The sequence below is a fragment of the Rhinolophus sinicus genome, chromosome 15 (assembly GCF_057876585.1).
Source record: "Rhinolophus sinicus isolate RSI-liver-muscle chromosome 15, RSI-T2T, whole genome shotgun sequence".
Taxonomy (NCBI): Eukaryota; Metazoa; Chordata; class Mammalia; order Chiroptera; family Rhinolophidae; genus Rhinolophus; species Rhinolophus sinicus.
In genome coordinates, this window is record NC_142515.1 from 29684570 (window position 1) to 29704581 (window position 20012).

At 38.3% G+C, this 20012-nt stretch overlaps 1 protein-coding gene across 16 annotated transcripts in view; it reads left to right on the forward strand.

Moving 5' to 3' along the window:
* Positions 1-20012, forward strand: part of CPEB3 (cytoplasmic polyadenylation element binding protein 3) — a 173327-nt gene that overhangs the window by 8642 nt on the left and 144673 nt on the right. For 4 of the 16 annotated variants that reach the window (XM_019739298.3, XM_019739376.3, XM_074339393.2 and 1 more), the window contains exon 1: positions 18882-19010. The exons of 3 other annotated variants lie outside the window; for them this stretch is intronic. The gene's annotated coding sequence lies outside the window, so the exon portion shown is untranslated. Of the gene's footprint in view, positions 1-18859; positions 19011-20012 lie in introns of those variants that run through there. 9 more of the 16 variants (XM_088791955.1, XM_019739362.3, XM_019739365.3 and 6 more) reach the window with 5 other exon arrangements.

A 20012-nucleotide genomic window follows, 5' to 3' on the forward strand; every position in this document is an offset into this window, starting at 1 on the left:
GTGGTATTTTTCTTATTGTGGAAAAGCAGAAAGAAAGAAAGAACATCCGACTGGAAAGTGTGGCCTGTAATCATTCAGCAAATATTTGTCGAACACCTAGCTGCCTTAGATCCTTTTTGGAAAAGGTGGAGTATAAATAAATAAAATATCAAGCAGCAGCCACCCACACGTGAGGCCCTGTGTGAGGCGTGTGTCTGGGAGGGGGCTGGCATTTGAGAAAGATCTGACAACTGCCCTCAGTGTGTGCTTGTCGGCTTCTACTTTTTGAACACATAACATGTGTCATGTGCTGCGCCCTTTGCACACATTATTTCAAATCGTAACAACTCTGTCAGACAGGTGGTGATGTCTCCCATTTCATAGATGAGAACATTGAAAATTGGAAAGATGAAGTCATAGCAAATAAGTGACATAGCTGCCCTTTGAATCCAGTTATATCTGACTTCACTGGAGAACCGTGTATGAGTATATGAATAGTTAAATAACAAGTGAAAAAGAGAAAGTGATTTTTGATGAGAGAGATCACACAACTCCCCATGATTAATTTTTGAAGAATTTTACAGGTAGATAGCCCAGGAACTCAGAGAAGGAAAAAGAAGTTGCTGCATATTGAAGTGGTCTGGGCAAGCTTCCGAGTGGAGAAGTGGTTTGAATTGGGTCTTGAAAGAGGAGTATGTGGATGTGTAAAGAGCAAAGCAGAGTGTCAACCTTTACTGAATGCCTGCTTGAGGCTAGAAGCATCTCACCTAGTTCCCACAGCGACATTTGAGAGGAGAGGAAACAGGGGCCTCCTCTTAACCCCATCCCCTGCCAGGGACAGGCATTAATAGGCATTAATTTTTGGTGATCTGATAGGTGCGAGACGAAATTTCATTGTTATAGTCAAATGTTTACCTCTATCTTATACTTTCCAGGTTTTATGTCTTGGGTAAGATGAATTATGATAGAAGAGGAAGTGTATATAACCAACTAATAGACCAGGACAGTCTTCTTTTGGGAGTATTGATATTCAGCATAAGTAGTTTTTCTCTACTTAGGGAATTTTAGGCTTTTATGAGGCATTATATCTAATTTGAGACCTTACATCTGAAATCGGAACTTGGTAAGTCTGAAGGTCACCCTTTCAATCATTTATTCAGCATCATTTTTTATTTTTTTAAGGATTTTATTGGGGAAGGGGAACAGGACTTTATTGGGGAACAGTGTGTACTTCCAGGCCTTTTTTCCAAGTCAAGTTGTTGTCCTTTCTATCTTAGTCGTGGAGGGTGCCGTTCAGCTTCAAGTTGTTGTCCTTTCAGTCTTAGTTGTGGAGGGCGCAGCTCAGCTCCAGGTCCAGTTGCCATTGCTAGTTGCAGCGGGCAGAGCCCACCATCCCTTGCGGGAGTCAAACCAGCAACCTTGTGATTGACAGACCAGGCTCCAACCGACTGAGCCATCCGGCCACCCAGGAGCTGCATGGCAGCTCACTGACTTCATTCTAGTTGCGGAAGGCGCAGCTCCCTGGTCCATGTGAGAATCAAATCAGCAGCCCCGTTGCCCAGAGCTCACGCTCTAACCAACTGAGCCACCCATCCGCCCCTATTCAGCATCATCTCTTGAGCTCCAACTATGTACCAGACACTGTAGGAAATATTGGGGATACAGAGATGTGAATAATACATTGTTACACTGTTCTTCTATCAGGTTGTTTACAATTTAATGGAAGAGACATCTTATCATACATTTACAATATATGGAAATCTGAGCCACTATATGCACACACTCCCAGAAACCTCGAAGTCCTTCCTGAGTCATCCTTCTACCCTTACGTCATAAATGGATGATCAAGTGTGGTCCATTTATCTCCTAAATATCTCTCAGATCCATTTATTTGTTTCTGTTCCCCCTGCCTTCACCCCATTGCTGTTGACGGTCATCTCTTACCCTGGACGACCTACCAGTCTCATAACTGGTCTCCCCCTATTTCGCTTCCACCCCCCTTCAAGTGATTTGAGAATGGCCTCTCCATTCTACTCTTTCTTCCTTTGATTCATTGAGTAAAATGATCTTTTAAGAAATGTAGAACTGATCAAGTTATCTGCCTAAAATCTTTCTGTGGCCTGTAAATCCCAATGAGAAAGAGCCAGTAGAAAGCATAAATTTAGCTATTTGGAGAAAAGGGGAATAATCCATAAATGATGACTTCTATAACTTAAGTGTCGTGAGGGCAGGGATGGGACCATACCTGTTTTGTTCACTATTATATCCCCACTGCCTAGCACAGAGCCTAGCCTGTGGCAGGTGTTCAGTAAATATTTAGTGAATGTAAAAAAGAGAAATACCTCCAAAGCTAGAATGAACCCCGTGATGGTTGATTGGAATTGGAGGTGTCAATACAAACTCATGATTTTACAGCTGTATAGATAAACACACACAGATGTGTGCACGCATACACTTTCTAGCTCTACCTGCTGAGAAGTCCTAAGACAATGGGTATCATTATACCCCGGAACCAATGAGCGTGCCTTGTGCAATCTCCAATAAAAGGAACCAGGGATCTTTGGAGAAGTTGCTAATTGCAGACTGGGGCAGGAGGAGTACATGAGTCTGGAACATCTGCAGTGCCAGAAAATAGGGATGCACTCAGAATATGTCAAAAGGACTTAGGAGTCAACTTGAAGAGATCCCAACAGCCAAATCAAGGACATTTTGAGTAACATAATAAATAATAATAGTAATGAATTGTAACCCATAGAATAAAATATGAATTCATGAGTCTATACTGATAAAAAGAAAAATGAATGAACCAGAGGAGAGGGGAAAAACTCAGGAGCATTCTAGTTCATGTAGAAGGGTTGGTGAAAATAGCAAATCACCCCTTGCAAACAGCACAGGAGTAACTGATGCAGACAAGAATCATTAATAGATGCTAAAATTCGTGGGTAAAAGTATGTTGAGAAACAGGACATTCACATAGAAAGTATATTCCCCAGAATATTTAGGTAAAAAGGTAAAAAGAGTAACATTATAGTGGGGAAATCTGGCAGACGCCACCTTAACCACGTGCTCCAAATCAGCATCACCACCACGAGATGGGTCCACATCTTGTTCCTTCTAAAATAATGCACGAAAAAGGACACAGCATCACTTCTGTGGTGTTATTGCCAAAAATGTCTGAGCTGAATTTATTGATGAGTAAACATTAGATGTACCAGAACTGAGGGGCGTTCTCCCAGCTGGCTGGCCAGTGCCCTTCAAAAGTGTTAGGGTCATGAAAACAACGGCTGAGGAACTGTCCCATATTAAAGGAGACCAAGGAGACATGACAACGAAGTGCTATGTGTGATCCCAGATTGGATTCTTATAAGAATCCTTTACAATGTGTGATCCCGGATTGGATTCTTATAAGAATCCTTTACAATGTGTGATCCCGGATTGGATTCTTATAAGAATCCTTTACACTAGCGGGCCGAATGGCAAAATAAAGTCTGTAAATTACATAATAGTATTGAGTCAATGTTAATTATTTTGATAATTGTACTGTGGTCATCAAAGATGTTAACATTTGAAGAATGGGGGTGAAAGTGTAGGGAAATTCTGTTTTGTAACATTTTTATAATTCTGAAATGATTTCAAAATGAAAAGTTAAAAAAACAGTAAAATAAAACCCCACTTTAATAGCTTCGTATTGCCCTTGCTTACTTTACCCAGCTAGGCCCTCTTCTCCGGCTTCCCAACTGCATTCTGAGCTCTAGCTTGCTGGCCATACTGGCTTTCTCCTTTAGTCCCTTCAGTACACCATGCCTCCTCCTCTTCGCAGCTGGAAGGTAGGAAGAAGCGTGGTATTCTCTTTGCATGGAAAATACTTCCTTTGAACTTTCTCTTTTTCTTTAAGTCTCCCCTTATTTACTTTAGAAAACCCCTCGTGACTTTCTAATCCAGGTCCCAACATCATAAGGTTTCATAACATTTGGTACTTTTTCATAGCATTTTTATCACAACTGCCATGAAATTATTTATCATGGAATTGACTCAAGTTTCTCTCACTCACTAGAGATTAATGTTCATGAGAGATGGAGGGATTGTACTGTTTGTTGCTCAGTGTTATTTCCGGAAGTGCCTTGTACAGATTCTCAATGACTATTTGAAGAATTAATGCGAGTCATGCAATGGAGCGTTACCCCCCCCACCGACATCAACAACTTGGATGAAATTGGATACAAGAGACGTTTCAAGTTTGAGGAGATGGGGACCAGCATTGGTGGCAGTGACAGAAAAGGACAGATGAAGGAGTCTTATCACGGAAGGCACCATAGGACTTGATAAGGGAGAAGGAAGAGTGAAAATGACTCAGGTTTAATCAGCAGCTGCATATAGGCCCACAGTTGAGTCACTTATCCAGCAATATTTTTTAAAAGTATGTTCTAAAATATTTGAACACAAAGTCTTAATTTTTACTAAAAATGTTACATGCCCATGGTAAAATACTATATTAAATGATATTGTAACTAGCATTTTCATGAAGATACGTGGCATGCTAATGAGTATATTTGGCATACTAAAAATGAATAGAGAATTTTATTAAAAATACATATATCCATGGCAAAATTCTATGTGCCATGACAAACATTAAACAATGACAAATGGCTATATGAGACTATCAGAGTTTCCCGCCGTGGTGGCTCCTGTGTGCTCCAATTCAGCTCCACTCTTCATTGCTAATGTACTCGTCCCTTGGCTACTGGGAATTGTGTCCCTGCTGGTTGGTGTGCAGCTTTCTTTTTTCACTGGGCATTGCCTCAGGATGCAGGGTTATGCGTCCTAAGGTTACGCTCTCAGGAGCCCTCAGGCAGTGACTGGCTGCTGTAAGATGCAAAGACCCAGGTTCCTTGCCTCATTTGAGAACAAGTCTGAGGGACCATCCCGGTCCCAAGCCCATCACAGGATCAGCTGAGTTTTCATTTGCAACCACTTTGGGGTTCAATGTTCCGCGTGATTTTTCTGCCTTCCTCATTTCATTGCAGGTGTATTTGCCGGTTGTGTCCTGCGCCCATAAATCATTTGCATGCAAAACTTGGTCTCAGAATCCGCCTCTGAGGAACCTAGCCTTTGACACTATCTAGTCGTCTGCTGACTCGCTAAAGGTTGTCACCACCGAACCTCTGTGTGTGTGTGTGTCTGGGTTTATGTTGTTTGTTTTCGTTTGTTCCCTCCAAGCTTTGGAAAAAGTCTTAACAAATATTTTAAAAAGTGCCCAAAGGACACGTAAAACTTGATGAATTTTCAAAAACTCTCAGCAGTAGTTTTATAGAGAAAGAACAAGAAAATGAGTTTGGATAGTGTGACAACCGCCTACATTTACAAATTCCTCATGGTGAAAACTTCGAGAGGGGGCTGCTGCTAAGGGAAGTTGGAAATTTCTCAGATTTTAACAGAGCAAACGGTTATCTTTTGGTTGACTGCAGTACACTTTGAGATGAGAGGAACATTCTAAGTATATTTTATAATACATTTAGGTGAAACAGGGGAAATAATGAGTATTAGGAACCAGAGAAGAAGCTGTGAATCATTTCACTAGGAAGAGAGAGGAAAAGATAATCTTCCTGAAAGTCAAATATCTATAAATCAAACATGTCAAAATATTGCTAAAAATGTGAGTAACGAAAATTTTCCTATGAATCAAACTTAATACTATTTATAGCTCAACCTAAGCTCTTTATACTATTTTGATTTTAAAGCAAAATTTCAAGAATCCTTCCATGACTTTGTTCATCAATGATAAACAGCTTTCACTGAGGGTGTTCAGTTCACTTTCTGTTTAATTCTTTATATGAGTATGTATCTACCACCACCCTTGCCCTCTCCGGCCTGGATGATACAATCGATGACCTAATCAACTGTCAATAATTTCCACTCTTACTCCCACCAAAGTCTGTTCTTCAAACAGAACCCTGGTGGTCTTTTTAAAGCATAAATCAGATCATATCACTGCCCTGCTTGACACTCGAAATCCAAAATCTTAACTTAGCCCAAAGGCTTTCCATGATTTGGCTCCTGCCTACCTTTCAGACCTCATTTTATACCACTTTCCTCCTTGTTTACTTGCTCTCTAGCTACAATTGATTAGATGTTCCTCTAAAGCAGGGCTTAGAAAACTAAGGAGGGGACAAATTTTGCCAGGGGCTACTTTTATACTGCCAGGGAAATAAGAATGGTGTTTACATTTTTAAAGGATTTTAAAACAACTACAAGAACAAAAACAAAGAAGAATATACAGCAAGAGACCTTATATGACTTGCAAAGCCTGAAATATTTACTGTGTGGCTCCTTTACAGAAAAACTTTGCCAACCTCTGCTCTAAAGGCTTCTTCCTGCCTTAGGGTCTTCATGGTAGCTGTTTCCTTTGCATTCTCCACTACCAGTCTATACATGATGGGTCCTAAAAGGACCAATTTAGGTGTGAGCTTAATTCAGATGTCACTTCATCATTGAGGCCCCTAATGACCTAATCTCAACACCTTACTAGATTCTCTCAATCACACCACCCTTTTACTCTTTATAGTATTTATACTTACCTGATATTTTCTATTTTTATTTTTTCCTCCCTACCCCATGTAGGAAGACCTTTTCTTTGTTATTTACTACTTTTGAGTATTCTCGCTTATGCATTTAGTAGAAGGGAGGAATAGTGAGTGCGTGGAGCCTCCTGCACAGTAGGTGCTCAAGAAATGTGTTGAATGAGTACATTTTTCAGATTATTTCTGCATATGAAGTTTTGGACTTCTGCTTTTTTTTTTTTCCTCTCTGCAAAGACCTGCAGTGCAAACTGCAATGAAGAGCCACTTTAGAAAGGAGAAGCAAAACAATGCCTCTCCCTTGAGAGAACAGATAAACTTCTGTTTTCACTGGGAGAGGCCAGTACTTACTAGAAGAGTGGGAATGTTTCAAAGGGACTTCTTAGGGATTTCTTATTTAAAAAAAATAAAAAGAAATAAAGGAAAGAAAACCTTTCTTTTGTCTTTTTCTTTTAAGAGAGGAACTTTTCAGAATGATAAGACTAATTGAGGTCTCATTCTCTAAGAGGCTCTGAGGCTTTTGGGTGACGAGTTTAAGTAGAGGCCTCTGCTTGGCAGATGGATTTAACACTCAGAGGAAACGGGCCTGGACTCAAAAGAGAAACAGAATAATCTGGATAGGGCTTGTTGTAGGTGATCAGGAATGGGGGAGAAAGATAGAGGCCTGAAAAGCACAGGTCCTGGATTTTTCTGAACTTTAAATATTTCAGATCGTCAGACGACACATTTTGGCTTTTGGTTTAGGAAAAATATGGTCACTAAAGGAAGAAGCAAAAAGAGGCAGAAGCTTGATTGTAAAGAAAATATAGGCATGGATGTTAGTCTTCTGGTTTGGGCCTGGGTGTGGCAGGAGGTGAGTGATGAGAGTTAAGCTTCAGAACTTGAGTTTTGGAGTCAAAATAGACCTGAGCTTATTCACTCGCTAGTTTTGTCTCCTTGGACAAATTAGCATTTCTCAGCCCAGGCTTCCTTATCTGAAAAATGAGAAGAATGATAGTTTCTATCTTTTAAGGTTATTAGGAGGATTAACCGATAAGGCATGTAAAATGCTTATCTAGATGCCTGCTGTAGACTACGTGATCTTAGTGTAAATATCATCATAGTTGTCATCACCAGATGATGAAGAAATTCTCTCAATCCATAGATTTTGAAACTAATAATAAAATCTGTATCTATGGCAGTATTTTGCACAGGAACATAGGATATAGAAAGAGGTAGGAAAAGAAAAGTCTGGATAACAAGATCATTGTTGCCAGAAGAAGGCTGAGCTTACCACTATTCATTTGACTCCCAATATTAAGTGAAAAGGCAAAGAAATCTGTACTTGAGTGTAGACCTTCCAGATAAATCCTTCCGCGTGTCAGTATTAGCTTTGGATTTTATACACTGACCTTTAATGCTTTGTAGTCTATTAAAAATGCCCTTACACACTAATATTAATTATATAGGTAGGATGGCTGTTATTATCTCTATTTTATTCTAGAGGAAACAAAGATTGAGAAATTGAGAATATGGATTTTAGAGTCATACTGTGATTCTGGGATTTGAATCCTAGCTCCTCAACTTCCCAACAGGTTAACGTAGGGGAAGTTACTTGAACTTCCCAGAACCTCAATATCTTCATCAGTGAAGTGAGGATAATGAAGGTACATACCTCTTAGGAGTGTGTGAAATTATTCATCCTGTAAACAAAGTCCATGGCGTGGCCAATAGGATGTGCTCACTAAATATTCCTTACTGTTAGCACCCAGGGCTACCAGCTACGTAGTAAGTGGTAATGCTAGTATCAAATTTAGATAGTTGGAGTTCATATCCTATGTCCTTTCCACCCGTAATATTAATATTGACTTCCTGGCACTGTGATGCTATCATGAACCATTAACATTACGGTGGGTGGTCTAATTTGTTTTTCCAAAAAAATGGTAGGAGATCTAGCTAATGTATCCTTCTTGGTACAGTGGGCACACATCTGTTTCTCAGCTCCTTCAGTAAGAGAATAGCTATGGCTTCAGGACAGAGCTACACCAAAAAGCTCTGGAGTTTGTTTCAGCTGTTTGGGGCAAAGTGCTGAGGATACCAGCCTACATTAAAGGGAACCAATGGGCGACTACAATGTTGTCTAGTTGGAAAAGCACACTAACTAGTGAGTTGGAAGACTTGACGTCTGATCTCGGATCTACCACTTATTAACTATATCTTGCAACATCTCGGAGCCTGGGTTTCTACATCTTTATTTTCCCAGCTTTATGGAGGAATAATTGATGTCCACATCTTCAGAGTGGGGCTCCCAACAGTCATCCTCAGTGCTGTCACCTCTCTATACAATCGCTTTGAGGAATTTAGGAAAAGGTGCCTCTTTCTCCAGGTGGACACAGCTCTGTGGTTCATGAGCTTGTGACCAGACCATGAACTAGATTCCAGCCTCCGCAAGCTGCCTTTGCCAGCTTTTTAGTACATTGCACAACCTGCAGAAGTGACCGCGAGGGCTCTGTCTGTGTTGTTTATCCACTGCCCAGGTCTGTTAACAGCAAGTGAGATAATAGAGGCAAAGGAGATCTGTCAAGTCAGATCCTCTGTGAATGTGAGGCACTGATGTTACACAAACACCACTTGGTTTCAAATAGTAGGACCCACGGGCCACCCGGATCGACACAGTGACCATCAGTTGTCCTTCCATTTGTTCTGAAGATGCCTGCGACTCGTCAACACGTACAGCCCCTCTTCATTACTGGCTGTTAAAGCAGAGATTTTGGCAAAGAAAGGTTGTTTTTCCCCATCACTTTCAGGCCTGGACCAGCCTTGCTTCCTAGAATCCTGAAGACTAAAATCAGTTCTTTTGATGATTCCTCTTCTTTAGGACAATCGTGCTGTTTTTAGAGCACCTTGGAGTGGGATGGGGTCTTGCCCATAGGTAGAATTTGGAATCCTTTGGTTAGAGCTTATCTCTGGTTTTCAGGCAAAAGTCATTATATAAAAGCTTTGTGTCAATGGGAGAAAGAAAATCTGCTGAACCACAATTTGCCCTCTTTTCACACCTTTGAAGCCCAAGCTGTCTGCTGGGCTGTCTGGATCAAAAAGGACAGGAGGACCTATTTTTATGAGTCACCAACCAAAAGGCAGCGTTAGAATCAGACAAACCTGTAATTAGGTCCCACTTCTGACACTAGTTTTGTGACCTTGGGTAGGTAAATCACCTTTCTAAATTTTCATTTTGTCATCTGGAATTAGGGACAACAACAGTATTTACCTCATAAGTTTATTACATGAATTGAATGAATATTTGGAAAGCACTTAGCATTTTATCTAGCACACAGTATATGCTCCATAAATGGTAGCTCTTATTATTAAGCTCCCTGTAAGAGCTACTAGACTTTGAGGAAGAAAAAAAAGCATGTGTTACAATGCCTTCTCCTAAGAAGCTTATAGTTGGGGAATTAACAAAATTATACCAGAAAAGGCAAATAGAATTGCAAAGCAATAAACGTGCGGTACAGATCGATGCTATTGTTAGGAACTGGTGTTTGAACAAGGGTCTGCAAAATGGTGAGGTTGGGATTAGCAGAGAGGATGAGGAGGGCATTCCATTGGGGATGAGGAACATCAGCAAGGGTCAGGACCGTGAGGACACTCGTTTTCCTGGACAAGTGGGGATAATGCTGTCTGGGAACATAGGTTGGGATTAGAAGAGGAGAGCCCTAAATACTAAATACTAGGGTGAGTGTTTGACTGTTGCCCCATAGATAATGATGAGGGACATGATGAAACTTGCACATGGAAATGTCCAGTAGGCATTTGGAAAGCTCCTGGAAAAATGCTCAAAACCATAGCTAAAACTTTGGGGATGGAGTTGGAATGGTGGAAGCTGGTGATACTTCTAAGGCCAGCTCCTTGAGAATTCCCTGTTGATTCTGATTTAATGAGGGCAACTTTTAAACAGCATTTAAAGTGAAATGGTGAAACTGTCAGGAGATTTGAAGAACAACTTAGAACATTAACTGGGTAGGGTTTGCTTTTCTGAAGTCTTCTCAATGAACACTTGGCCTTATAGAATAAAAATTTTAAATGAAAACTTTAAGTATGAAACGGCAGTTATAGGGAGAGAAGAAATGACCCATGCAAAGCTTAATTATATTTTCTGAAATCATTCTGCATTCTTTTGCCATTTTCAGAGGGTTCTTGTAACTGAGTTACCACGATGAGAGTAGGAAGATGAACAAGTTATAGTTGACTAAAGGGAGGTATGTTATACCAAAAACGGTTTGTAAAGGAGAGAACATTGTGGTAAGGGGACTCAATTGCCATTAGATAAAATCTAAAAATAGTGTCGGGTCATTTTTAAAGAGTATACATTTAGTTTATAAATTTATAAATTTTTGATGCATAAAACTTTTCATATAAAACTATCTGATCTATTGAGCATTCTTCAGACCCAAGATGAATGCAGGTACATGAAATATACATGAATATTAGTTTTTTCTTTAAAATTGAGATATAATTGACATAAACATTAATTACAAAAATGATCACAATAAGTATAGTTAACATCCATCATCTCACATAGTTAGAATTTTTTTCCTTGTGATAAGAACTTTTAAGATCTTAAAAGTTGGCTCTCTTAGCAACTTTCAAATATACAATACGGTGTTAACTCGACACCATTCTGTACATCATATCTCTGTGACTTATTTATTTTATAACTGGAAGTTTGTACATTTTGATCACCTTTATGAACATTAGGTTTTAAACTAAAATTAATTACAATTGAAGTCTACAAACATAGGGAACATAGATAGATGAAGGCTGTTTCTTTTTCTCTCTGATGAAATACACACAAATACACATTTACTCATATCTGTCATAATTTGAAATGGAATGTCCAGCTAATAAACATAGGCTGTAAGTGTATAAACTTACCTTCACTATTTCATTACCACAGGAAGGTACGATGAAGAAAAACGACAAAGTATGAAATATATTAGAATGCTGAAAGGGATGTAACCTTATTTGGCATATCAAAAGAGTAGAGATGTTTTTCTACATTAGGTTATTATCAGAACAGTAACTGTATTCTTTATTGTATCCACTATTCATACATTGTTTTCACATTAGAAGTTCATTTCTCAAGGAAGTATAAACTGCTACAACTTTGCTTAAACAATTTGTTAATATGTATTCAGAGCCTTAATGTTACGCCTTTTAACCAAGTAATGTTTTCTTTAGAAATATGGCTTACGGAAACAATCAATTTGGAAAATAGTGAAAACTTGGAAACAAATTAAATGTCCTGCAACATGAGAAAGGGTAAATTAATCACACCAAATTTTAGCAGAAATATCTTCATTAAACATTAAATATAGTGTCATCAAACATAGTGTTTTTGAAATACCTTTAATGGCAAGAGAATTTCTCTTCATCTAATGTTAAAAGCAGTGCCATCAGCCTCTATAAATTGAGATAAAAACCTGCTTTGTTCTTTGATTTGGTCAACAAACTTATCCAACAAACTTTTATCTCTATGTTTTAGGCCCAGTGCCAGGGTTACAAAAACGAACTAGTCCTGATCCTGGAGCTATTCTGGGAAAGGCAGATGTGTAAACAGATAATTACACTGAAGTGTGAAGGATACTGCAATAGAGATATATGTGTGTTACAGAGGGTACAAAAGAGGGAATAGGCAATTCTGCTCACATGGTCAGGCAGAGCTTCAAAGGGGATATTTGAACTTGTTCTAACTGGTGAGTAGAGTAAGCTATGTAGGTAGAAGATATTCCAGGCAGAAGGAACATGTGCAGAGGCATTGTGCTAGAAGAGCATGGTCTGTCTGTCCAGGGACCGGTAGTATGGGACAGTTGGGAAGAAGAGTAGAAGAAGATTGAGTTTGTATTTTATCCTCTTGGCAAGGGACAGGTAATGAAAGAGTTTGGGGAAGGGGCATAACATGGTAAACCTGTTTGAATGATGGCTCGGGCTTTAGTGTGGAGGCCACACTTGGAAGGGCACTAGATGAAAGACATTAGGATATTACTGCCATAATTTAGGTGAGGTGTTATACAGGCTGTGAATGAAGAGGAGGGGAGGGCAAGCAGAAATTTAAGGGGCAGAATTCATAAGTTTTAGTGACCAATTGGACTTGTCCCTCAGTGAAGGAAGAAGAAAAAGGACAAAATTATGTTGAGATTTCTAACCTGAGTGACTAGATGGATGGTGGTGTCATTAAAAAGGATAAAGGCAAGTAAACCAGAAATAGGAGCACATTTGTGGGAGAAGAGCTGCTGTGGGATCCTCAGAGAGAGAAGTTGTAAGTTAATTAGTGGTTTGGAACTTAGCAAAAAGATTCGATCTGGAAACCTAGGTAGTGGTGAACTTAATTTCCCAGTTCATAAACATAACATTGCTCAGGAAGAGTACAGAAATAGGAGAACCCCGGAGGAAGTTGTATTTAGTGGCCAGGAGACTGATAAGAAACTTGAGAATGGAGAGCCAGGAAAGCAATTGTCTTCCAAGAAAATGGAATAGTGTCGTGTTAGTTTTCTACTGCTGTGTAACAAATTATCACAAGCTTAATGGCTTAGAACAGCATTCATGTATTAGCTTAGAGTTCTGTTAGTAAGAAGTCAGGTACAGCATGACTGGGTTCTCTGTCAGGCTGTCAAATCCACTTTCAAGCACATTCTTCTTGTTGGCAGAATTGCAGTTATAGGACTACGGTTCCTATTTTCCTTCTAGCCTGGAATCTTGGAGGACCATCTTAGAAATCTGCTTGCTACAAGTGTTATTGGAAGGATGAATGGCAAATAAAATAAAGAATGGAAAAATGTCAGTTGTTCATTGATAGCTTTAGTATGGTCAATATCAAGAGCAATTTGAGCAGATGGTAGAGGGAGAAGCCAGATACAGTAAGTCTGAGAGTCAACTGCAAGTGAGAAAGTAGAGCTAGGATTTATAAGTTTCTTCCAAACAGCCTGTCTGGAATGGGAAGGAGAAAGTTCGGAATAATTAAGGAACTAGGTCTCAAGGAAACTAGAAGAAATGAGCTTTAGACCATATATCGAGGGATTCATTGCGGAACTGTAAAAGAACTCTGCTTCCTCTTGGATGGGGATACAGATAATTTTGGATGGGGATACAGATAATTTTGGAGGGTGGAGCTTGGTGGTAGGCAGCTCAGAAATTGAGGACATTACTGTCACATAGCCTCGGTTTCTCTCAGAAGTTAGCGACAAGGCCCATGAAAAAAGCAGGGGAAGTTCTGGAATGGCTGCTTTGTGACCAGAAGCCTTCCATACCATTGTTGGTGATCTCCAGGTCGATCACCCACCAAACCACCCCGGCTCCCCTTTTGCTGCCTTTCTCTCCTTCTGTTCCCAAACTTGGTCTGATCTAGAATTGCTTGACAGGTCCTCACTCCAACGATGTAGACTTCCTGCTTATAACTTGCTTTAGACTTTAACAATCTAAAATCTTCCTAGGTTACCTAGGGAATTATCTAATTTACCAAAGTTGACCCAAATGACCCCACCCCCATAGGCTGTGAGGTCTCTGAAGTCAAGGGACTTCAGCTTTTTTCAGTCTTTGCATTTAGTGCATCTAGCACAGGCCTGGCACATAGGGAGCCCCCAGTTTATTTCTCTAGCTTAGATGACCCAGACTTAAGGTTCCCCTTCCTGTTTAGCCAGATTGTGCTATTTGTTTCCTCTTTACCCTACAGAAGATAGGTAACCTTTACAAATGCATGTGTATGTTTTATGACTTTAATGGAAATATAACAAAAATGCAGAAAAGTGCATACATTTTAAGTGTCCAGTTTTCTGAATTTTCAAAGTAAACATACCTGTGTAACACAGCATCCAGTTCAAGAAACAGAATATCACCAAAAATCCCTGGTAACCCCCTTTTATGTCCCCTACCAATCATTATTTCTCTGTGTAGGTAACCACTATGCTGACTTCTAACCCCATAAATTAGTTTTATTAGAACTTTATATAAATGGAATCCTATAGTATATTCTCTTCTGTGTTTGGCTTCTTTCACTCTGTATTGTATTCATGCAATTCATCTACCATGTTTCCCTGAAAATAAGACCTAGCCAGACAATCAGCATCTTTTGGAGCAAAAATTAATATAAGACCTGGTATTATATCATAACGTATCATATCATATCATATCATATCATATATCATATCATATATTATATATTATATATTATATATTATATATTATATATTATATATTATATATTATATATTATACATTATATAAGATCTGGTATTATAGTAAAATAAAACTGGGTCTTATATTAATTTTTGCTCCAAAAGACGCATTACAGCTGATTGTCTGGCTAGGTCTTATTTTCGAGGAAACATGGTATATTGTTTTACAGAGTTGGAGTCTATTCATTATCTTTGCTTTATGAGATTCCATTAGATGAATCCATCACAATTTACTTATCCATTCTATTGTAGATGGGTATTTGGGTTGTTTCTAGGTTTGGGCTATTATGGATAATGATGCTTTGACACGTCTTTTGGTGAACATGTTTGCATTTTTATTGGGTATGGATCTAAATGCAGAATTGCTGGGTCATAAGGTATGTGAATGTTTGCTTTAATGGACCCTGCTAAATAGTTTTGCAATGTGGTTGTATAGTTATACTAAATTATACTTCCACCAGCAGTGTTTGAGAATGAGTTGTTCCCACATCGTTGCTAACATGTGGCATTGTCTGCCTCTTCCAATGTTAGCCATTCGGATTTTATTTTGTATTTCTTTGATGATTAGATAGGTAGAGTATCTTTTCATATGCTTTTTGGCCTTTTGGATATCTTCCATTGAAGTCTCTTGTCAATTTTTCTTTGGGATATCTACTGTTATTAATTTGCAGGCGTCCTTTCTGTATTCTGATTATAAATCTATTGCATGTATTTTTCCTATTCTGTGAGTTTTCACTCTAATTCTGGCTTTTGGAAAACAGATGTTCTTAATTTAATTGGTTTATTACATTTTTCCTTTATGTTTATTGCTTTTGTGACCTGCTGAAGAAATTGTTGCCTACTCTAATGTTATGAAAATATTCTCCTATGTTCTTCTCAAGGCTTTATTGTTTACCTCTTACATTTAGACCTACAATCTATCTGGAATTCGATTTCTGTGTATGGTGTGGCAAGGGTGAAGGTCTCTTTTTTGCCATCTGGATATTCAGTTGACTGCAGTATCTTTTATTGAAAAGACCACCCTTTCACTACCGCAGTGCTACTGTTTTCAAATATCTGAGGACCATACATATATAGATTTGTTTCTGGACTTTCAATTTTGTTCCATTTGTCTATTTTCTTATCCTTGTGCCAATAGCTACACAGCCTAATTACTATAGCTTTATAATAGGTCTTGATATCTGGTAGTGTAAGTCCTGAAGGTTTATTTCTTTTTTGCCACCTCGTTTGCCTTGGCATTCTTGGCCCTTTGCATATAAATGTAATCGTAATTTTAAAAATATTTATTGAATACCCATTTATTATGCGCTAGGCACAGTGATAGTTGTTGGGAATGTAGCTGTCAATACGATAGGCCTGGTCCTTTCCTTATCATTGGGAAAGCCACTCACAGAAGAGTGAGATGAGAAGAGGGTCCAGGATAGAGCCCTGAGGAACTCAATATTGAAAGTCAGTTAGCAAAGAAGAGACAGAGAGAGAGAGAGAGAGAGAGAGAGAGAGAGAGAGAGAGAGAATAACCCTAAATGCAAGACAACCAAGAAAGGACAGCACGAAGGAAGCCAAGGGAAGAAGGTATATCCAGCAAGTGCGGTCAGTTATGTCAGTGTTGCTGCAAGGTCAAGCAAGATAGAGACAAAACATCCATTGGACTTAGCTCTGAGCGGCCATTGTGAACTTCATGATGGCGTTTCTGTGGAGAGGTGGGGTGTGTGTCTTTATTAGATTGTAAACTCTTAGATGGGAACAAAGTTCCCATTTAATTAGTGCTTAGAGAATGTTATTTCATGACGATAATCAAATGATCTGCATACTGCTGAGCATCATGAGGGCCAAGATGGTTTTCTGTCTTATACCACTCCCATTCATACTTCTTGCAGTTGATGAAAAAGTAATTGCTTTTCTAAATGCAGAATAATTTAATACCTACTCAAAACGTGGCCGTTTTAGATAATCAAAAACTATATTTCATTCATTCATTCGTCTATTCATTTATCCATCCAAATTCATCCATTCAACTGCCCAGGACTTATAAGCACTGTGCTAGTGATGTAAATAGGGAAAGAAAGGAAGGAAGGAAGCCTAGAAAGATGAATTTGACCCATGTATTTTTGAGTGAGTTAACTCTGTAATCTCTGTATTTACAACATTCCGTGTCTATTCAAAAGAGGTATATGGTTAAACTTGTGAGTTGAAGACAACATTTCAGAAAGTGCTTCCTTTCTGGTTAAATAAAAAACAGGATTTTAGTAGCGAAGGTCTTTGTCCTTCTGGTGGGTGCTCCTGTATTGTGTTGTTTGCTTGGTATTTATTTACACCCTGGCATTTATGTTGGAGTCATTTTCTTTTTCATTTGAGTGCTAATTTTAGGAAAGGAAGAGCAGAAATTTGTTCATTGTCAAATACAGTAAAATTACATTAAGTATGAGCAGTGCTAATTTTTTATTGTCATTTATCAAGGGTCAGGGGCCAAAGTTTATTTTTCTCCATTGTGTCAGTTATTAGTAAACCAGCACCTGGGGTCCAGTGGATTAGTAAATGCCCAAGTAAACTACCTTCAAGCATACCTGAATAACTTCAGAGTGTCTACTTTACTGATAAAATCTTGACATTAACTTCAAATGATTTTTTAAAAATCAAGTCTTTGTGAGGATTTTATGAGGTTTTTTTTTTTTTTTTTTTTTTTTTTTTTTGTCTTCCAATACTTGAAAATGTTGGTTAGGAAGTCTTCTGGAGTCAGATTAACCTTGAGTGGATCCTTACAGGCTCTGGAATGCAAATGGTTAAGAATAGCACCTTAGCAGAAGTGAAGCTTTTTAAGGAGGGTTGGTAGAGAAAGAGAAAAATTAGGGAATATACGCTAAGTTCATAGTAGGAATAAGAAAACCACTTAGTTCTTTTAAAAAGAGCTTTTGGCAGATTGATGAAAGTGATTTTTTCTTCTTCAGTTGTTAGTGTTTTTCCTTAGAAATAACTAGAAACAAAGAATACTGACTGCTGCAAATTGGTAGTCTCTGGTATTACTTGAGTTCTAACTGGTGAATAAGGACAATTTTAAATGATGCTTAGCATTTTTAGTTCCAAGTTCAATCAGCATAGTCATCAACTGACATTTACTCTGAACCCCTTGGGTGAATGGCATTGAGCCAAATCCCATAAGAAATAATATCTCCTGCCTACGTAAGCAAACTGGTAGTTGAACTATTGCTCTTAGAAGCTATAGATAACGGTTGATGTTAATATGTTGTGAGATTCCAGCCTCGGAATCATGACGTTAAAATAGGAAAAATGTACACCAAAACATTTTTTAGAAAATAGAAACTATCTACTTTGTCTTGAATAAAGAAATCACTGTCCTATGCAGTGAAACACTAAACATGTTTTTTTTAACTACTTCAAAATATTATTTAATATTTCAAAAATATTTTTGCTTAAAAGAGTTGAATTTTATTTGAATGATCATTGTATGAATAATGCAATGTAAATTTTCATTTTGACAAGTAAAATGAGGTGAGTTGATTTAGAGCATATCAGGTAACATATTAAAATAAGTGATTTGTGCCTTCATTGAAAACTCAAATGCAAAGAAATCTTGGTGGATGTCAAAAATTTGTGGCTAACACCTATTTTTACTTGACCTCTAAGGTTAATATCACATTTAATATTAAGGTAGTTTTCATTCTATAATATTAAAAATGTTTCTGCTATGCATGGTCAGATTTTAAGTATTTATCTTTCCCTGGTAGTCTCCCCTCCCTTTCTTATCCCTCTCTACCCCAATCTCTTTTGCTCTGGTATGGTTCCAATTGCTCGCTACCCAGTCATTACCATTCTAATACCATTTAAGGTAGCTCTGCTGGGTTTCTTTATTTTGAGCCCTACAATCTAGTTTCTGTTTTAACCGGGCTCCCTAAATCAAGTTGACAAACAATTTTATTTTTCCCCTTTGTCATTTCAACAACTCGTGATTTAGATTGGTTAGGAAGATATAATGTAATCCGGGTACAACCTCTTCCCCTTGGAATCACAATTCGCAAGGCTTCCTCCTTTCCTGGCTGAACGTGCTTAAGACAGGCGGAGTACCTTGTGGAGGACTTCAGCCCCCACAGTTCCCTGTGTGCGCATGCCCTCTCTTCTTACAGTTGTCAAAGTGCTTTTGCCAGAGCGGTCACATAATCAACCTGAAAGAAGAAAATAAATACTGTACACTTTTTAATTTTATCGATCCTTAAAAACTGGACACTCAAAGGTAACTGCTACTAAGAATTTGTTACTTGAGATTGGGTGATTGCATGTAAAGGAAGATCTATTGTGTGTGTGATGGGGGAGGGGAAGAAGGTATCTATTTCTCGGACTTTGCTGTAAATAAGAAAAAAGAAAAAACAAAAAGAAAAACAAAAAAACCCGGACTCAAACAAACTATACAAGCAGTCACTGAAAGACACTGCATATTAACTTTGTAAATGTTACCTTAATCTATTGCTTACCTTTTGTTTAAAGGGTCTTATTTATTAAAGATGGGTCTTGACCTTGACAGAGTGAATTTATGCAGAAAGTGAAATTTATATCTTTAAGGAGTGTTGAGAAGAAAAATGGGTGTTCATGGTATGATAAAATTTAAAAAATTCAATAAATATATTAATATTAATTATAGATTTTATAAAATATTCTGAGTCCAGCTTACTTTTTGGCTTTTTTTGCTATAGTACAGGATTAATTTTTCCACCAAGAGCATGCAGTTTAAACTGAAGGCATTAACTAAAAGCATTGACACAAGCATCGGAAAAGCTGAGTGATATTGAAATTATAATCAAATGCATATTTCAGCCATGATGATATGGCTATTGTAAAGACAATTCTAGCCCACTGGAAGCATCTCAAACCCCGGATTATAATCGTTTACTACAGCACTGCTTAAACCAAGTATGAAAATGTCTCTTTCTATGACCGTTTTCTTTGGCAGCAATAGAACTTTGTGTTGTGAATCCAAGCTTCGCTTGCCTCTTTGTGTCATATTTTTCAACACTGATCAAAGCCATTGTTTTAGACAGGGTAACTGAGGGACATAAAATCAGTCTTAACTAGGTTTTATTGGTAGTAGCTGGCAGTTTGTGATAGGTTGGGTTTTTTTTGGTGGGGGAAATAGAGGAGAGAGGGTTAGAAAAGAGAGTAAGGTAGCTGTGAAGCATTTCCTTGAGCCCACTATTTTGTCTATGTATGAAACTTTAAAATGAAAGATCAACCATTTTAA